This window comes from Jaculus jaculus, chromosome 8, assembly GCF_020740685.1.
Source record: "Jaculus jaculus isolate mJacJac1 chromosome 8, mJacJac1.mat.Y.cur, whole genome shotgun sequence".
NCBI classification, from domain to species: domain Eukaryota; kingdom Metazoa; phylum Chordata; class Mammalia; order Rodentia; family Dipodidae; genus Jaculus; species Jaculus jaculus.
In genome coordinates, this window is record NC_059109.1 from 88,550,048 (window position 1) to 88,567,291 (window position 17,244).

The window sequence follows — 17,244 nt, forward strand, 5'->3', positions numbered from 1 at the left end:
AGATGGTAGGAGAAGCCTTGCAGAATAGAAATATGCTGAGATCTACCCAGACAAGGCTGGTGCTTGTGCTGGTGGCTGGGGAGGGGAGGCTGTGGCTGAGCCACAGGAAAAGCCTGGTGAGTGGATTTTACACTCACACCAGAGCTCCTCACCAACTTAAGAAACGTGAAGGTAGGACCGCAGAGACCAACGGAGGACCAGATCACAAGGTAGAGGATCATGTGGACCAGTGGGAGAACTAGAGCCACCATCCACAGTCTCCCCTCCCCCATCACCAGCACAAGCACCAGAAACTTGGGGGAGATCACAGCACCCAGCACCAGAGACCAGAGTAGTGATCCAGCGGCCCAGCCAAACTACTTAAACCCACAGCACACCAAAGAGGGACGCAAGCAGGAGTGCAACATAACTGAGAGCAAAATCATCCAGAAAGGAAACTGGGATTACACCAGGTCAGTATCCACAAAATAAGCCTGGTATATAGGAAGAATTAGAAGTGCTAATTGCACCTTCCATACCAGTATAAATTATATGTTAAATCCGATGGATGGTCAGATTTGTCATTCTTAAATAAGATATATTTTGGGCTTTATTATTTATTATTTATTATTTGTTGCTTCCTGACTTATAGTGGCTTTGTTTCCTCTTCTGTTGTTCATGAGGGAAGAGTCTCACTTGGTCACAAGCAGACATGGAACCCTCAACAGACCATAAATCTTAACCTCCTAGTTGAAAGGATTAAGGGTGTGGGACAACACACACCCTAAGGGATTGAGACTTTGTTAGAGGATCTGTTTGTCATAATACCTACTCTTGCATAAATATTCTGTGCTGTTTTTCACTGAATGTGTACATTGTTTACTTAAATTTTAGAATCTACCTGTATTTTGTTCCACTTAGCCTACTTAAATACTGTCATAGCAGGCAAACCCAACATGTAGGGTCACTTTTGTAGATATTCTGAGAATCTTTTTTTTTTTAATTTTTTTAATTTATTTATTTAAGAGCGACAGACACAGAGAGAAAGACAGATAGAGGGAGAGAGAGAGAATGGGCATGCCAGGGCTTCCAGCCTCTGCAAACAAACTCCAGACGCATGCACCCCCTTGTGCATCTGGCTAATGTGGGACCTGGGGAACCGAGCCTCGAACTGGGGTCCTTAGGCTTCACAGGCAAGCGCTTAACCACTAAGCCATCTCTCCAGCCCATATTCTGAGAATCTTAAGAGCCACACCTAGCATATTAAGCTCCTACCCTGAAGATATATAACATCAGATTGATTGATACATCTAATAATACTGCAGCTAACTAGAAAATCCAAGCATAAAGTTAATTGAAGATGCAAAAATGTATACATTATAACACAAGAAATGCCAACAACCAAGATTTTATAAATCCACTAAAAAGCATTAATGCATCAGAAATGACCTCCAGTGAGAATGAGTTAGAGGAAATGCCTGAGAAAGATTTCAAAAGAATGATTATAAGTATGCTCAAATAAGTCAAAGAGGAAATCAAAGAAGACACAGGAAACCAATTTGATGAAATAAAGAGATCAATACAAGACAAAAATAAGAAAATACAAATAATAAAGAGAAAACAGTAAGCAATTAAGAATACAGTCAATGAAATAAAAAGCTCTGTAGAAAATCTCACCAGTAGAATGGATGAAAGACAGGGCGGAATAGCTAAACTAGAAGACCAGGTGGCAGATCTAATACAGTCCAACAAAGAAAAGACAAACTAATAAGAAAGTTTGAATGGGAATTTCAAGATATAAGGATTCAGGGTATAATAGAAGGAGAAGAAGTTCACTCCAAAGGCATAGTAGGAATTTTCAACAAAATCACAGAAGAAAACTTCCCCCAAATTTGGAAAGAGAAACCAATAACGATACCTTTAGAACACGAAACAGACAAAACCTGAAAGAACCTCTCCTTGCCATATTATAATTAAACTACTGTAGCAGATAGCTTCAGGTTTGCTGAGATGACCTTCCAGACCAGGCACAGTTATGGAGGAAGGGATTTATTGAAGCTTACAGATCTAGGGGACATTCCATAATGGCAGAAGAGGCTGGCCTGCCTTCACAGGTCCAAGCAAAGAGAGTGAAACACCAGCCAAAACCCCAAAAGCCCAAAAGCCACAGCACACTTTAGGAACTCCAGCTAGACACACTTTGCATATCTTCAGATTGAAACCTGAAACCCACCACTACACTTTAAGATCACCCAGTGGCTCCAACCAGGTGGCTACAGATGCAAACTGCAAACAAATAAACAACTGAATATATTGGGAGCTATCTATTCTATTCAAACCACCACGACTACCAAACATACAGCCCAAAGAAAATATATTGAAAGCAGTTACAGAGAAAAATCAAGTTACATACAAAGGCAAGCCCATCAGGAACACAGCAGATTATTCAACACAAACTTTAAAAGCCAGAAGGGCTTAGAGTGATGTATTCCAAGTTCTGAAAGACAACAACTATCAACTAAGATTACTTTATCCTGCAAAGCTATCCATTCAAATAGGCAGAGAAATAAGGACATTTCACAACAAAAGCAGGCTGAAGTAATATTTGAAGACAAAATCAGCTCTATAGAAAATACTTGAAAGAATCTTCCACACTGAAGAAAAGGAAAAGCACACATATAAGGAACCTGGAAAAAACAAACCATATTCAAATACTAGGTAGTACAAGAGAACAAAGGTAAAACAGGAGGAACTACAAAAAAATGGCAAAACTAAAGACACAACTTTCATTATCTATTAATATTGACAGTCTCAATGCCCCAACCAAAAGACACAGGTTTGCAGACTGGGTTAAAAATCAGTATCCTTCAATTTGTTACCTCCAAGAAACTTAGCTTTCTACAAAGGATAGATATTATCTTAGGGTGAAAGGTTGGAAGACGGTGTTTCAAGCAAATGGTCCTAGAAAACAAGCAGGGGTTGCCATCCTAATATCTGACAAGGTAGATTTCAGTCTAACATTAGTTAGGAAAGAAAAGGAAGGTCACTTCATATTGATTAAAGGCACACTCCAACAAGAGGACATTACAATCCTAAACATATATGCACCTAACATGAAAGCTTTCAACTTCATCAAAGAAACACTACTAGAACTAAGGTCACAGATAACACTAAAAACAGAGGTAGTGGGTGACTTCAACACACCACTCACATCAATTGATAGATAATACTGGCAAAAAGTAAACAGAGAGGCATCTGACCTAAATGAGGTCATAGAAGAAATGGACCTAATAGATATATACAAGACATTTCATCCAAATGCTGCAGAATACACAATCCAAAGAATCAATGAAATAGAGTTGGTTCTTTGAAAGGATAAACAAGATTGATAAACCCTTAGCAAATCTGACCAAAAGAAAGAGAATTAGGTACAAATTAATAAAATTAGAGATGAAAAAGGCAGCATCACAATAGATACCAGAGAAATTCAAAAAAGCATAGGGATATACTATAAAAACATACACTCCAAATGTATCAAAATCTGAAGGAAATGGATGATTTCCTTGATTTATATGACATACCTAAATTAAATCAAGATGAGATTAATCAAATAGGCCTATAACAAGTATGGTGATCCAAGCAGTTATCAAAAAGCTCCCAACTAAAAAACATCCAGGCCCAGATGGATTCACTGGTGAATTTTACTAGACATTCAGGTAAGAAGTAACACCATTGCTTCTTAAACTTTTCCATAAAATAGAAGAAAAAAAAAAGGAATCCTACCAGAATCCTACAAAGCCAGCATCACCTTCATACCAAACCAGGCAAAGATAGAACAAAAAAAAGAAAGAAAGAAAAAGAAAATTACAGACCAATCTCCCTCATGAACTTAGATGCAAATATTCTCAACAAAATATTGGCAAACACAATACAGGAATATATCAGAAAGATATTTCACTCTGACCAAGTAGGCTTTATCCTTGAGATGCAGGGATTGTTCAACATAGGCAAATCAATAAATGTAACACACTATATAAAAGGACTGAAGGACAAGAGCAAGGAGGCAACCTACAGAATGGGAAAAAAAAAATCTTTTCCAGTTATACATCTGAAAGAAGATTAGGATATACAAAGAACTCAAAAAAGTAAATAATAAGAAGTCAAACAACCCAATTAAAAATGGGCTATGGAACTAAATAGAGAGTTCTTAAAAGAAGAAATACAAATGGCATATAAGCATCTAAAAAAATGTTCTACATCCCTAGTCATCAGGGAAATGCAGATTAAAACTATGTTGAGATTCCATCTCACTCCTGTAAGAGTGGCTACCATCATGAAAACCAATGACCATAAATGTTGGCAAGGATGCAGAAAAAGTGGAACCCTTCTACATTGTTGGTGGGAATGCAATCTGGTCCAGCCACTGTGGAAGTCAGTGTGGAGTTTCCTAAAACAAATCTACCATATGACCCAGCTACAGCACTCCTAGGAATATATGCTAAAGACTCATCTCATTACCTTAGAGATACTTGCTCAAGCATGTTTATTGCTGCTCAATTCACAACATCTGGAAATGGAACCAGCCTAGATGTCCCTCAACTGATGAGTGGCTAATGAAGATATAGCACATTTATACAATGGAGTTCTACTCAGTGGTGAAGAAAAGTGAAGTTAAGAAGTTTTCAGGAAAATGGATGGATCTGGAAAGCATTATACTAAGTGAGGTAACCTAGGCCCAGAAAGCCAAGCATCATATGTTCTCTCTCATATGTAAATCCTAGCTACAGATGATTAGACTTCTGTGTGAGTAGGAAGAAAATTCAGTAACAAAGGCCAGTAATCTAGAAAATATATATAAAGTGAAGATAAAGGAAAGGAAAGTGGTACTTGATAGGATGATATTGTATACATATTAGTAGAAGAATAGATTAATGGAGGTGAAAAGGCCCAAATGAAGTCAGAGGAAGAAATTGAGTAAAGGAAAGGTGGAGGGAGGGCTAATCAAAATCTAAGAGGATATAAATAATTCAAATGGAAACCTACTTTTTGGGACAATGGAACACTCAGGAGCTGTAGATAGTCACTAGAAAATTTTCAGTGCCAGGGATGGGAAGCCCTCCAGTGAGTTGTTGGCCAGGGAGGCCGCTGTGGCCCCCAAAACATTACAGGACATTGGTGAGGCCCTTGGTTTCCCACCAGGAATAGATGGTAAGATACTATTTCTGAGGACTCCACCTATTTGGGCTGCAAGGTCACTGAGAAATCCTGCTGGAACTGAGCGGATAACCTGTTCCATGTAGACCAGCTGACAGAAATTTGGAAGAAGGCAATCTCCATGAGTTCAATGAGAGAGAGAAATCACCAATGAAGATACTCAACAGTGGATAAGGCAAGACTTAAATTTTGCCAGCCAGACCAAATGAACCAATGGTGCAATAGTGGCACATCTGACATGGTGGAAAGCAACCACCCTCTAATTTGACTGGAGGCCCACTCCACGGGAAGGAATACATCCCTGATACTGAAAACCTAAAAGATGGAGTACTTTATGAGCCCTAGGGTTGTAACTTCTGCAGCTGTCTGGCTAAATGTACATACTGTGCTCATAAAACTATGCAGTAAGCACTTCTCTTAATGTTTATACCTCTTTATTAATGCTATTCTCACTTTTGGTTGAGAACCTTCCATTTTCAGAAGATCATCTTAATAAGATGAAAAGATGATGACATCAAAATAAAAGAGAGACTGTTTGACAGAAGGAGGGGATATGATGGAGAATGGAGTTCCAAAGGGGAAAGTGGGACGAGGGAGGGCATTACCATGGTGAAAATAATGAATTAAGAAATATTATGGCGTGCCCATTCTCTCTCTCTCCCTCTATCTGTCTTTCTCTCTGTGTCTGTCACTCTCAAATAAATAAATTTAAAAAAATATTAGCTAATCTTGATTAGATAATCAAGAATCTCTCATCTTGTATTTTACTTAGCAAACAATTGGAGACAGTGCTCAGAAGTGATTTCCATGTTCCTCATAGATGCCAAGAAAACAGTCAATGTAAATAATGTCAAAGAAGATACAATGAAATAAAAGTATATTTCACATAAATCATTTTTACAATGAACTTAGAAATTTATGCAGTATTTTCACATGTGAAATATAGTAAGTTAGCCTAACAACCAAGCATTGCAGATAGTTTCAGATTCACTGAGATGAACTTCCAGACCAGGCACAGTTATGGAGGAAGGGATTTATTGAAGCTTAGAGATCCAGGGGAAGTTCCATAAATGGCAAAAGAAGCTGGCCTGCCTTCACAGGAACAAACACAGACAGAGAAGCACAAGCCAAAATCCAAAACCCATACAACACAGCACACTTCAGAAACTGCAGCTTGCCACACTTTGTATATCTTTAGATTGAAATCTGAAACCCACCACCCCACCTTAAGATCCACCCAGTGACGCTGCCTCCAGCCAGGTGGCTGCAGATGCAAACTACAAACAATAAAAAACTAATATATTGGTGGCTATCTATTCAAACTACCACATTCCGCCCCTGGCCCCCAATGCATTTATAACCATCACACATTGTAAATTGTACTCAGTTCAATTTCAAAGGACCCCAAAGTCTTGGCCAATTTAAGATAGTGAGTCCTGTAAAATCAAACAAGTTAAATACATCCAACATATAAATGTACAGAGTAAACATTTTCAACTGGTATAATGCATACCAAGGAGAGACTAAAACAATGCAAACTCAACCACCATCAAACAAACATGAAACTTCTGCACAGCAAGTCCTATACAACCAAAGACTGATAGTCTCCAGATTTTCCAATTCCGCCCCTCCAGCTGGGCAGAGTAGCCAGGGAACACTTCCATCTCAGGCCAACAGTGAACTCTATGGTAGTGCTTGCATAGTCCTGGTATATCCAAAACATCTTAAGGTCTTCATGCAACTCACAGTCCATCGTCCAAAGGCTCTTTCAGCCTATCAGGGCATCATGCCCTGCCTCATGCTGCATCTCAGCAGCAGCTCCTAGAACCATGTGCAATTCATGACCACTCCTCACATCTTCCATGCTTCTGAATCCAATACCAGGCGTACAGGACACAGCCATATTCTTAATTCAGGGACAAAATTAATCCTAACCTTGAAAAGCAGGTTCCTTCTCCAGTCAACTCTTTCCAAAAGTGTTTGCATTTCTATGATAGTCTTTCCTCAGGCATAGTTTTCATTGTTTTAATGTAAAGCAATTGGACCATCTTCCTTAAGATAGCTAATGTGTTGACAATAGCAGCTTCAGTAGCCTAAAACCAGTCTCAGTGCCTGTAATTTTAACTTGCTTGGGATTTTCCAGCTTAAAATCTGAAATCTCTCAGTCCAATATCTCTAGCCAAGCACATCAGTCCATTACAAATTTAAACTTGATCAAACTCTTTGGGCCTAGGCAGCAGGACACAGCCAGCCCTTATGCCAGTAGCCCAGTTCCAACAAAGTACTATGCAGTCTTTCCTTCCCCTTAAAAAGCTCATAAGCCAAGCCTTGAAGTTCAATGCTGTCTGCACTTAGCATTCGCAGACTCTCATCAGAATAGTCCATAAAACTTGGCTTACTACTCCAGAAGACATCTTCACTTGCAAGCCACACAGCACAGCACACTTCAGGAACTCCAGCTAGGCATAATTTGCATATCTTTAGATTGAAATCTGAAACCTACCACCACACCTTAAGATCCACCCAGTGACACCACCTCCAGCCAGGTGGCTACAGATGCAAACTGTAAACTAATAAAACACTGAATATAGTGGGGGCCATCTATTCAAACTGCCATGTTCCCGATAGATGTAAAGAAAGCAGTCAAGGTAAATAATGTCAAAGAAAATACAAATGAAATGAAAGTATATTTCACTTAAATCATTTATACAATGAACTAAGAAACAGACACAGTACTTTAACATGTAAAATGTAAGTTAGCCTAATCACCAGGGGTGTGCTGATAAATAACCAACAGCTTTGAGGTGGAAGAGCCCTGATTTGTTTGTTGACTTTGCCAATTTCTATGATTTAAACACCAATATCCTTTGTTCTTTTAAACTACCAAATTGATATTCACTTGTTAGTAAAAAAAAAAAAAAAAAAAGGTCTTAAATTTCTCAGCTGTTTTTCTATTTTAATTTATTTCAAGTTGATCTTTGAACTTACTACAAATACTGCTAACAAATACCTTGCTTCCACTAAAAAAAAAAAAAAAAAAAAAAACATTGCTTGCCATTCACTGGTTCTAAACACTTATGGTGTAGATTAAAACTCTGAAGAAAATGTGTGAATTGTTAGAGCAATGGCAGTGCTGGAGGGAGATGTGGCCCCATGCAACAGCCTGGGCAGGCTGAGAAATCAGACACACCCACATAGTTAGAACTGGAATCTTAGCTTAACCTCAGGAAATAGTTTCAGAATGAACTACTATGAAACGGAGTTGGAATTTATTAAAAGACATTTTTGCCTTTCTTTTAAAAATATTTTTTACTTATGTATTTACTTATTCATTTATTTGCAGGAAGAGAGAGACAGAGAGACGGGGAAGAGAAAGAGAATACATATGCAAGGGCATCTAGCCACTATATTTGAATTCCAGGTATATGCAGCATTTTGTGCATCTGACTTTGTGTTTGTACTGGGGAATTGATCCCTGGTTCTTAGGCTTTCAGGGAAGTGCCTTAACCACTAAACCATCTCTCTAGCCTTCTCAAAGACTTTTAAACATAAATCTTAAACACAGGTGTTAATAGAAACTGAGATATTGAAGGAAAGTATAAGACATAACCAAGTGTGTCTCAAGAGATAGTCTTACCTTATTTTTTATCATAGCTATATATGTGACCCTAGGGCTTTATTTTTTTAATTTTTATTTATTTGTTTGAGAAATGAAAGACACAGAGAGAGAGAGAGAGGCAGAGAGAAAGAGAGAGAGAATGGGCACACCAGGGCCTCCAGCAACTGCAAATGAACTCCAGACGCGTGTGCCCCCTTGTACATCTGGCTAACGTGGGTCCTGGGGAATTGAGCCTTGAACCAGGGTCCTTAGGCTTCACAGGCAAGCGCTTAACTGCTAAGCCATCTCTCCAGCCCGACCCTAGAGCTTTATAAGTTAGATTGTTTAATGAGTACAATTCACAAGAAATTTAAAAATTAAGCAAGGCTTCAAATTTAGGTAAACATTAAATATTAAGTAAAAATATATGAGCTGATTTACTTTCTCTTTTAATTTAATGAACTTCATTTTGCAAATTGAATTGTTAGTTGGTTTTATTAGATATGTTGTTTAGACTTATGGATGAGAGGAGTGCTAATATGTTAAAATTCAAGAAAACAAATATTCTGGCCCTAAGTAAGCACATTTTATTGGTGGACGTTAATATTCTTGTGTGAGGGGTCATTAAGAAAGTACACATTTTCTCTGTAGATAAATTTAGTTTTGTTAGTAGTGTTGAAGTTGTCTCTGTCAGCAGGAAAGACCAACTACAGCTCAGGGTGAAGGATTTCTTTCTCTTCTCATGTCACATTGATTTTCTGCCCTTATATTCTGCCTCATAAAATATACAAAATAAAATCAGGCATGGTGGCACATGCCTTTAATTCCAGCACTTGGAAGGCAGAGGTAGGAGGAGTGCCGTGAGTTTGAGGCCACCCTGAGGCTATATAGTGAATTCTAGGTCATCCTGAGCCAGGGTAAGATCTTACCTTGGAAAACCAAAAAATAAAAAATAAAAATAAAAATAAGAGTCATATATGTTATATATTTCAGGATCTAAATTGCATTAGATTCAATCTTCTGTTGGGTACTTATTAGACATCTTTTCTTTTAACATGTTATTTAAGGGACTGAGAAGACAGCTCAACTAGTAGAGTTCTTGCCTTACAAGCATGAGGACCTGAGTTTGATCTTCAGTATATTGTCAAAAAGGCAGTGGTTCAAACTTTTAATCCTAATGCTGCAGAGGCTGAGACAGAATATGTAGGGTTCACCCTACCACACAAAAGCTAGACAGCAACTAAGGAACAGCACCTGGCCTCCACATGCATGCAAACACATGTGAGTATACATCTGCACAGACATACACAAGTACCTGAATATATAACACACATGTGTATATACACAAAAAATAAAGATGTATGAAAAATATAACCAAAGAACATACATGTGAAGTGAGTATATGGTGCTGAGTTTCTGCTTTCTTCTATTGCTGCACATACACCTACCTTAACTGTAAATGTCCTTAGCATCGTGGTTAGTCTGTGGTCATGATTCTTTTTCTGACATAACTAAATGACATTTTCCCATGTTCCATGAAGATTTACAGCACTGCCTAAGACCTAATTAATCACAACATTAATTTTTTTTTTTTCTGAAAGCATGCTAATATGAGGACAATGCATACTTTAAAACTTGTGCGATAAAAAAACGTTGCTGTCAGTTTTCAGCTTATGCCCTTATTTCAACAAGTGCAAAAGAAAAGTCTAACTAACTTTGAATTATACCTTTCATGACCCCCAAAGGCAAAAAGTAATAGGCTACTTTATGATGTTTATTTCAAAAATCTAATCACTTTCTCTGTTGATCTCATATTCATCAAATAATTTAATAGATAATTAAAAATTCTGAAGACCAATAGCCTCTAAATCTCTCATTGAAGAAATTGGAAACAGAAGCACTAACAAATCTGAAATATGGATGAGCAGCAGAAACTGTTTGTAGGAGAACATGAATGCACCACCATTTTTTACTTATATGAGAAAACAGTAGATTCAAGCTGTGGGATGAGGGTAACAACCATTTTGGAGGGTTGCAGAGATGGTTCAGTTACTAACAGTGCTTATAGTAAGCCTGCTGAGCAGTCATTACCCCAGGACCCACATAAAGACAAATGCACAAAGTAGATCAGGCATCTGAAGTCCATTTGCATAGGTGAACCCATTCTCTCTCTCTTTGTCTCTCTGTCTTTCTGTACTTCTTTACCTCTATGTCAAATAAATAAAATATGAAAAACCCTACTTGTTAGTCCCAACAATGGGACAATGAGAAAGTAACTTTCAACATATATTTGTGTGTGTGTGTGTGTGTGTGTGTGTGTGTGTATTTTTTTTTACATGAACTGTGAGTCACAATAAATCTGTCCTCCCTTAAGCTGTTTCTATCAGATTTTGTGGTCTAGTAACATGAAAGTAAGCAAGTGTAGAAATACAGCAGTCAGTTGTTATTGTTTGTTTATTTTCATGATAAACAGGCTGAATGAGAACTTCTTATCACCAGAGCAACACTAGTAAAGGTAAGGATAATACTTCAATTTCAAAGTGCATATCCTACCAACTGTATATTGTACTCCATCATCCTGAAGAGGAAAACTTGTCAATCATGGCATAAGTTAGGTATTTTTTGCAACTTACACCATTTGTGTTTAGAAGAAACTTGGCTATTAACAAATATGGAACATGTTCTGTAGAACATGCCCACTTTTGATTATGATGATTTGATCAAATATATCATCATATATGCCTTAACCCTGGCAGCTACTGATCTGTCCTTAGTTCATATAGTTTTATTTTTCTGAACCTCACATTAGTGCAATTATAGTATATAATAGTCTTTTTAAAATTTTTGTCTTCTTTCATGTAACACAATATAGCTGAAATCATTTGAGACTCATCCATGTTGCTGAGTGTTTTTAATATTGTTTTTGATTACTAAATATACTACATTATACATCATATATGCAGGGCCTAGTTAAGGGGCATTGTGTTGTTCCCATGTTTGATGAATTACAATGAATATACATATGCATATATATGTATGTGTATATATATATATATATAGAAAGCAATATGTATATATGTATGTATTATGTATGCACTTTTTGTGTGTACTTAGATTTTCATGTGATTTGAATGGGATTTCTGAGTCAAACAGTAAGGATATATTAAGATCCCAGGAAATTTCCAAGTTCTTTTCCTTAATTACAGCATTATTTTGCATCTTTCTTCTCCTCCTCCTCATCCTCCTTCACCACCTCTTCCTCCTTCTTCTTATTTATTATTATTATTATTATTATTATTATTATTATTGACATATTTCATATGGATACATTATGCGTTGATATCCTCATTTCCCTCATCCCTGCACCCATTCTGTTGGGTATGCTCCTCAGTCAGTTTGCAGGTATTCCCTACGGGGCTGTGGTTTATGCATTGTGGAAATACCAGTCAGTTATTTTTGTGGGGAGGGAATGCCTCTGGGCATGATGTCTCAACCTGTGGCTCTTACAGTCTTTTCTTCCACCTCTTTTTGAAAATTCCTTGAGCTGTGGTAGGTGAATTTTAAGTCTATTTCAGTGATGAGCTCTTGGTAGCATCTGGATCTCTGCTTTGGTAGGTGTTGAGTATCCTCAGGGTCTGTATCCTTCACCCTGGTGCTTATTATCAGGAATAGCATGGGAGCTGCACTCTTGCTGTCTCCCCAGTTTCTCTGTGGTTTCAGATGCAGCTTGACTAAAATGCAAGGAATAGTTTATCTCTTCCAGACTTGCTACCTTCTAGAAAAGAACAGATTTTAGATACAGATTCCATTACACTGAGCAAATCTCTTAGCCAATCAAAAAGCAATTGGTTACCCACGGAGGCTGTGTGCATCTTATGAGCATGTTTGCTTCTAAGTAGCTTAGACCTCTGGTTGCTCACACCATTGTTGGCCACTTTCCCCCAGTAGCTCATGTAGTGCTTTCTAGCACTAGACAGGCTAACTGTCTGGGAACTGGGTTTCTTCTGGACTCCAGCCAGGTGTCTCCATGCTCTGTGTTGGCAACATATGGTGTCTTCAGCAATAGGGTCTCATCTTTTTTTTTTAATTTTTTTTTGTTCATCATTTATTTATTTATTTATTTGAGAGTGGCAGAGAGAAAGAGACAGAGAGAGAGAGCGAGAGAGAGAGAGAAAAAGAGAGAGAGAGAGAGAGGTTGAGAACAGGTGCGCCAGGGCTTCCAGCCACTGCATACCAATTCCAGATGCGTGCGCCCCCTTGTGCATCTGGCTAACGTGGGCCCTGGGAAACCGAGCCTCCAACCAGTGTCCTTAGGCTTCACAGGCAAGCGCTTAACTGCTAAGCCATCTCTCCAGCCTGGGTCTCATCTTTTGACTCAGGCAGATAATCAAATGTTTTGACAGGAAGCTGTTTTGATTTGGGCACCTCATAGATCTCTTTGATCAATAGCTTAATGTGGGTAGCAACCAATCTCTGGTGCTGTGACTTACAAGCCAGAGACAAAAATTATTTTCTTTTAAGATTAGGCTTCATCCCACCCTCTCCAGGGCCCTATGTTTCATGTGATCCCCACTTACTCCCTTTGAAGGTTATATATTTTAGGCTATCTCCAAGGATAAAAGTTTCTATGGTTATCAGTGCTTGGATTTAGTTTTGTGTTTGTTTCCCCTCTTGCCCCTCCCCCGAAACCCTTCCATCCCTATTGTCTGAGCCTTGAGTTTCCTATCAGGTATGTCAGCAACTTGAGCAGGTCCAAGTTGGAACTGAAGATAAGTGACACCATGCAGCATTTGTCTGTGATTGTGTAACTATTTTGCATCTTTATAGGCAACATATGAGAAGCAGAACTATTCCATATCCAAACCAGTACCTGGAATTGTTTTTGGTATTCTATTCATTCAAATAAAGGAACCTAAAAGAATGAAGTTCTAATACGTGATACAAAATGGATAAACTTTAATAAGATTAAAGTAAGTGAAATAAGCCAGAAACCAATAGACAACTAGTGCAAGATCCCTCCATTATACAGAGTCTTCAAGAGGCAACCACAAAACAGAAAGATCAAAGGTTTCTGGATGAGGGGAAGAAATATGAAGCATTATTTAATTGGTAGAGTTTCTGTTTAGAAGTGACATAAAAGTTTTGGAAATTGGGCTGGAGACACAGCTTAGTGGTTAAGGCATTTGCCTACAAGGCCAAAGGACTCAGGTTCAATTCTCCAGCAAGCCAGATGGACAAAGTGGTGTAGGAATCTGGAGTTTGTTTGCAGTGACTGGAGGCCCTGGTGTGCCCATTCTCTCTTTCTTTTATCTGCCTCTTTCTTTCTCTCAAATAAATAAATAAAAATTCTAAACAAAAAGGTTTTGGAAATTGATAATAGATGCTTTTGCATGTTATAGATAGAATTATAGCACTGAATTGTATACTTAACTTCAAATGGAGGTCTTGTGGTATAGATTTACTTAGCACATGTGAAGCCTTGGGTTTGAACCCGAATATCACAAAATTATTATTGAGATATTTTGATCAATTTAGGAAGAAAATGGAAAGTATAAATATAGTAGTTAAAACTTGAGAAGAGGGCTGGAGGAATGGCTTAGCAGTTAAGGCACTTGCCTGCAAAGCCAAAGGGTTCGATTCCCCATGACCCATGTTAGCCAGATGCACAAGGGGGCACATGTGTCTGGAGATTTCCTCCTATTATGAGGATCTTGTGAAGATAGTGCTAGCCACTGCCACGTCATGGGTATCAAGGCCAATTTCTGTCTGATTGACTGCATTGTAAGCAGTCTCATGCTTCCTTTGGCTTTTACATTCTTTCTGCCACATCTTCCACGATGGACCCTGAACCTTGAAAGGTGTGATAGAAATGTTTTAGTCTTTAACATTCCTCCATGACATCTTCTCAGCATTATGGTGCCTTTTTGGTTATCCCAGTGGTAACTGATATCTGAAAAGGGAAGCTTCTCTAACCAAAGGTGAGAGTAGCATTAATATATGGGATGAACATTAAATAAAGTGACTACAGGGCAGTTTGGTGAGTATGATATATGTATTTAGCCAGACAAGAGCAGGCATTACACTCCTAATACTCATGACCACCCACACCATAGACTTTTGATTAGGTTTTCAGTACCAGACATGTATCCTCTCCCACAGAGTGGGTCTTCCGTCCAAGTGGAGAACAGTTGGTTTCCCCTATAATAGACATGCCATTATTCCACACATTGTCTCATTTGGCCTGGCTGGCCAAACTTGAGGCTTTCATTGTCCACTGTTTATACCACTGATGGCTTCTCTTTCCCATAACATTGCATGCAGTGCACCTTTTCCAGTTTTCTGTCAGCTGGTCTACCAGGAGAAGGTTTTCAGCTCAGTCCCAGTTTTATTTCTTGCTGGCCTTGCAGCCCAGGCATATGGAGTCTTTAGCAATAGGGTATTATCATCTATGTCTGGTGGGAAACCAAGAGCCTTGGCAATGGCTTGTAATGTTTTGGGGGTATCAGAGACCTCCCTGGCCAACAACTCACTGGAAGGTATCCCATCCCTGGCACTGAAATTTTTCTAGTAACAGTGTCTGGCTTCTTGGTGTGCCATTATCCAAAAAGAGTAGCTTATCATGTGGCTTATTAACATTATCCTGAATTTTGATAACCCCCCCACACACACACACTTATTTTACTCAATCTCTTCCCTGACATCATTTAGGCAATTCCACCCACAGTAATCTGTCCATTTACTTGCATATCTACAGTACCAACCCCTTGGGTCAACCCCTCTCCTCCCTCTCTTATAGCTGTTTTCGAGCTTACTGGCCTCTGCTACCAATTTTCATTATACCTCACACACAAGTCTGGACATTTGTAACTAGGATCTACATATGAAATAAAACATGTGTTAGGTTTTCTGGGCCTTGATTACCTCACTTTGTATAATCCTTTCTAGCTCCATCCATTTCCCTGCAAATTTCACAATTTCATTTTTATTTACTGATGAATTGATCTCCATTGTGTAAATATACCACATCTTTATTATCCATTCATTTGTTGAGGGACAGTTAGGCAGGTTCCATTTCCTAGCTATTGTGAATAGAGCAACAATAAACATGGTTATGCAAGTATTTCTAAGGTAATGAGAAGAGTCCTTAGGATATATTCCTAGGAGCGTAATATAGGCAAATCAATTTTTAGCTGTCTTAGGAAACTCTACACTGATTTCCACAATGGTTGTACCAGATTACAATCCCACCAACAGTGTAGAAAGTTTCTCCCTCTTCTGCATTCTCACCAACATTTATTGTCACTTGTTTTCTTGATGATAGTCATGCTGACAGGAGTGAAATGGAATCTTAAAGAAGTTTTAATTTGCAATTTCCTGATGGCTAAGGATGTAAAATAATTTTTTAGATGTTTATATGCCATCTGTATTTCTTCTTTTGCAAACTCTCTATTTAGTTCCATAGCCCATGTTTTAATTGGGTTGTTTAATTTCTTATTGTTTAGTTTTTTGAGTTCTTTGTATATTCTGGATATTAATCCTCTGTCAAATGTATAGATGGCAAAGATTTTCTCCCATTCTGTAGGTTGCCTCATTACTCTATTCACAGTGTCCTTAACTGGACAAAAGCTTTTAAATTTTATGAGATTTCAGTGGTTGATTGGTGATATTATTTTCTGAGAAACTGGGGTTATATTCAGAAAGTCATTGCCTATGTCAATATGTTGAAGGGTTTCCCTTACATTTTCCTGTAGCAGTTTAAGAATTTTGCATCTGATATTAAGTTCTTTGATCCATTTGGACTTGCTTCTTGTGCATGGAGAGAGACAAGGATCTATTTTCATCATTCTACATATAGATGTCCAGTTTTTCTAGCACCACTTGTTGAAGAGGCTGCCTTTTCTCCAGTGAATATTTTTGGTCCTTTCATCAAAAATCAGATGGCTATAGCTTCCTGGATTAGCATCAGCATCCTCTATTCTGTTCTATTGATCTATGTGTCTGTTCTTGTGCCTGTACCATGCTGTTTTTTGTAACTATGGCTTTGTAATATAGTTTAAAATCTGATATCATGATACCGCCAGCCTGTCTTATTTTTGTTGCTCCAATTTTTTTTTTTCTATTCAAGGATTTTTGTGCTTCCAAATGAATTTTAGGGTTTGTTTTTGTATTTCCATGAAGAATGCCATTGGAATTTAAATGAGGATTGCAAGAACATGGGATGTCTTTCCATTTCCTAGTCTCTTTTGCAATTTCTTTTTTTTTTTTTTTTGTTAATTTTTGTTTATTTGAGAGTGACAGACAGAGAGAGAAAGAGGGGGAGGGAGAGAGAAAGAGAGAGAGAGAGAGAGAGAGAGAGAGAACGGGCATGCCAGGGCCTCCAGCCACTGCAAACGAACTCCAGACACATGCGCTCCCTTGTGCATCTGGCTAACGTGGGTCCTGGGGAGTTCAGC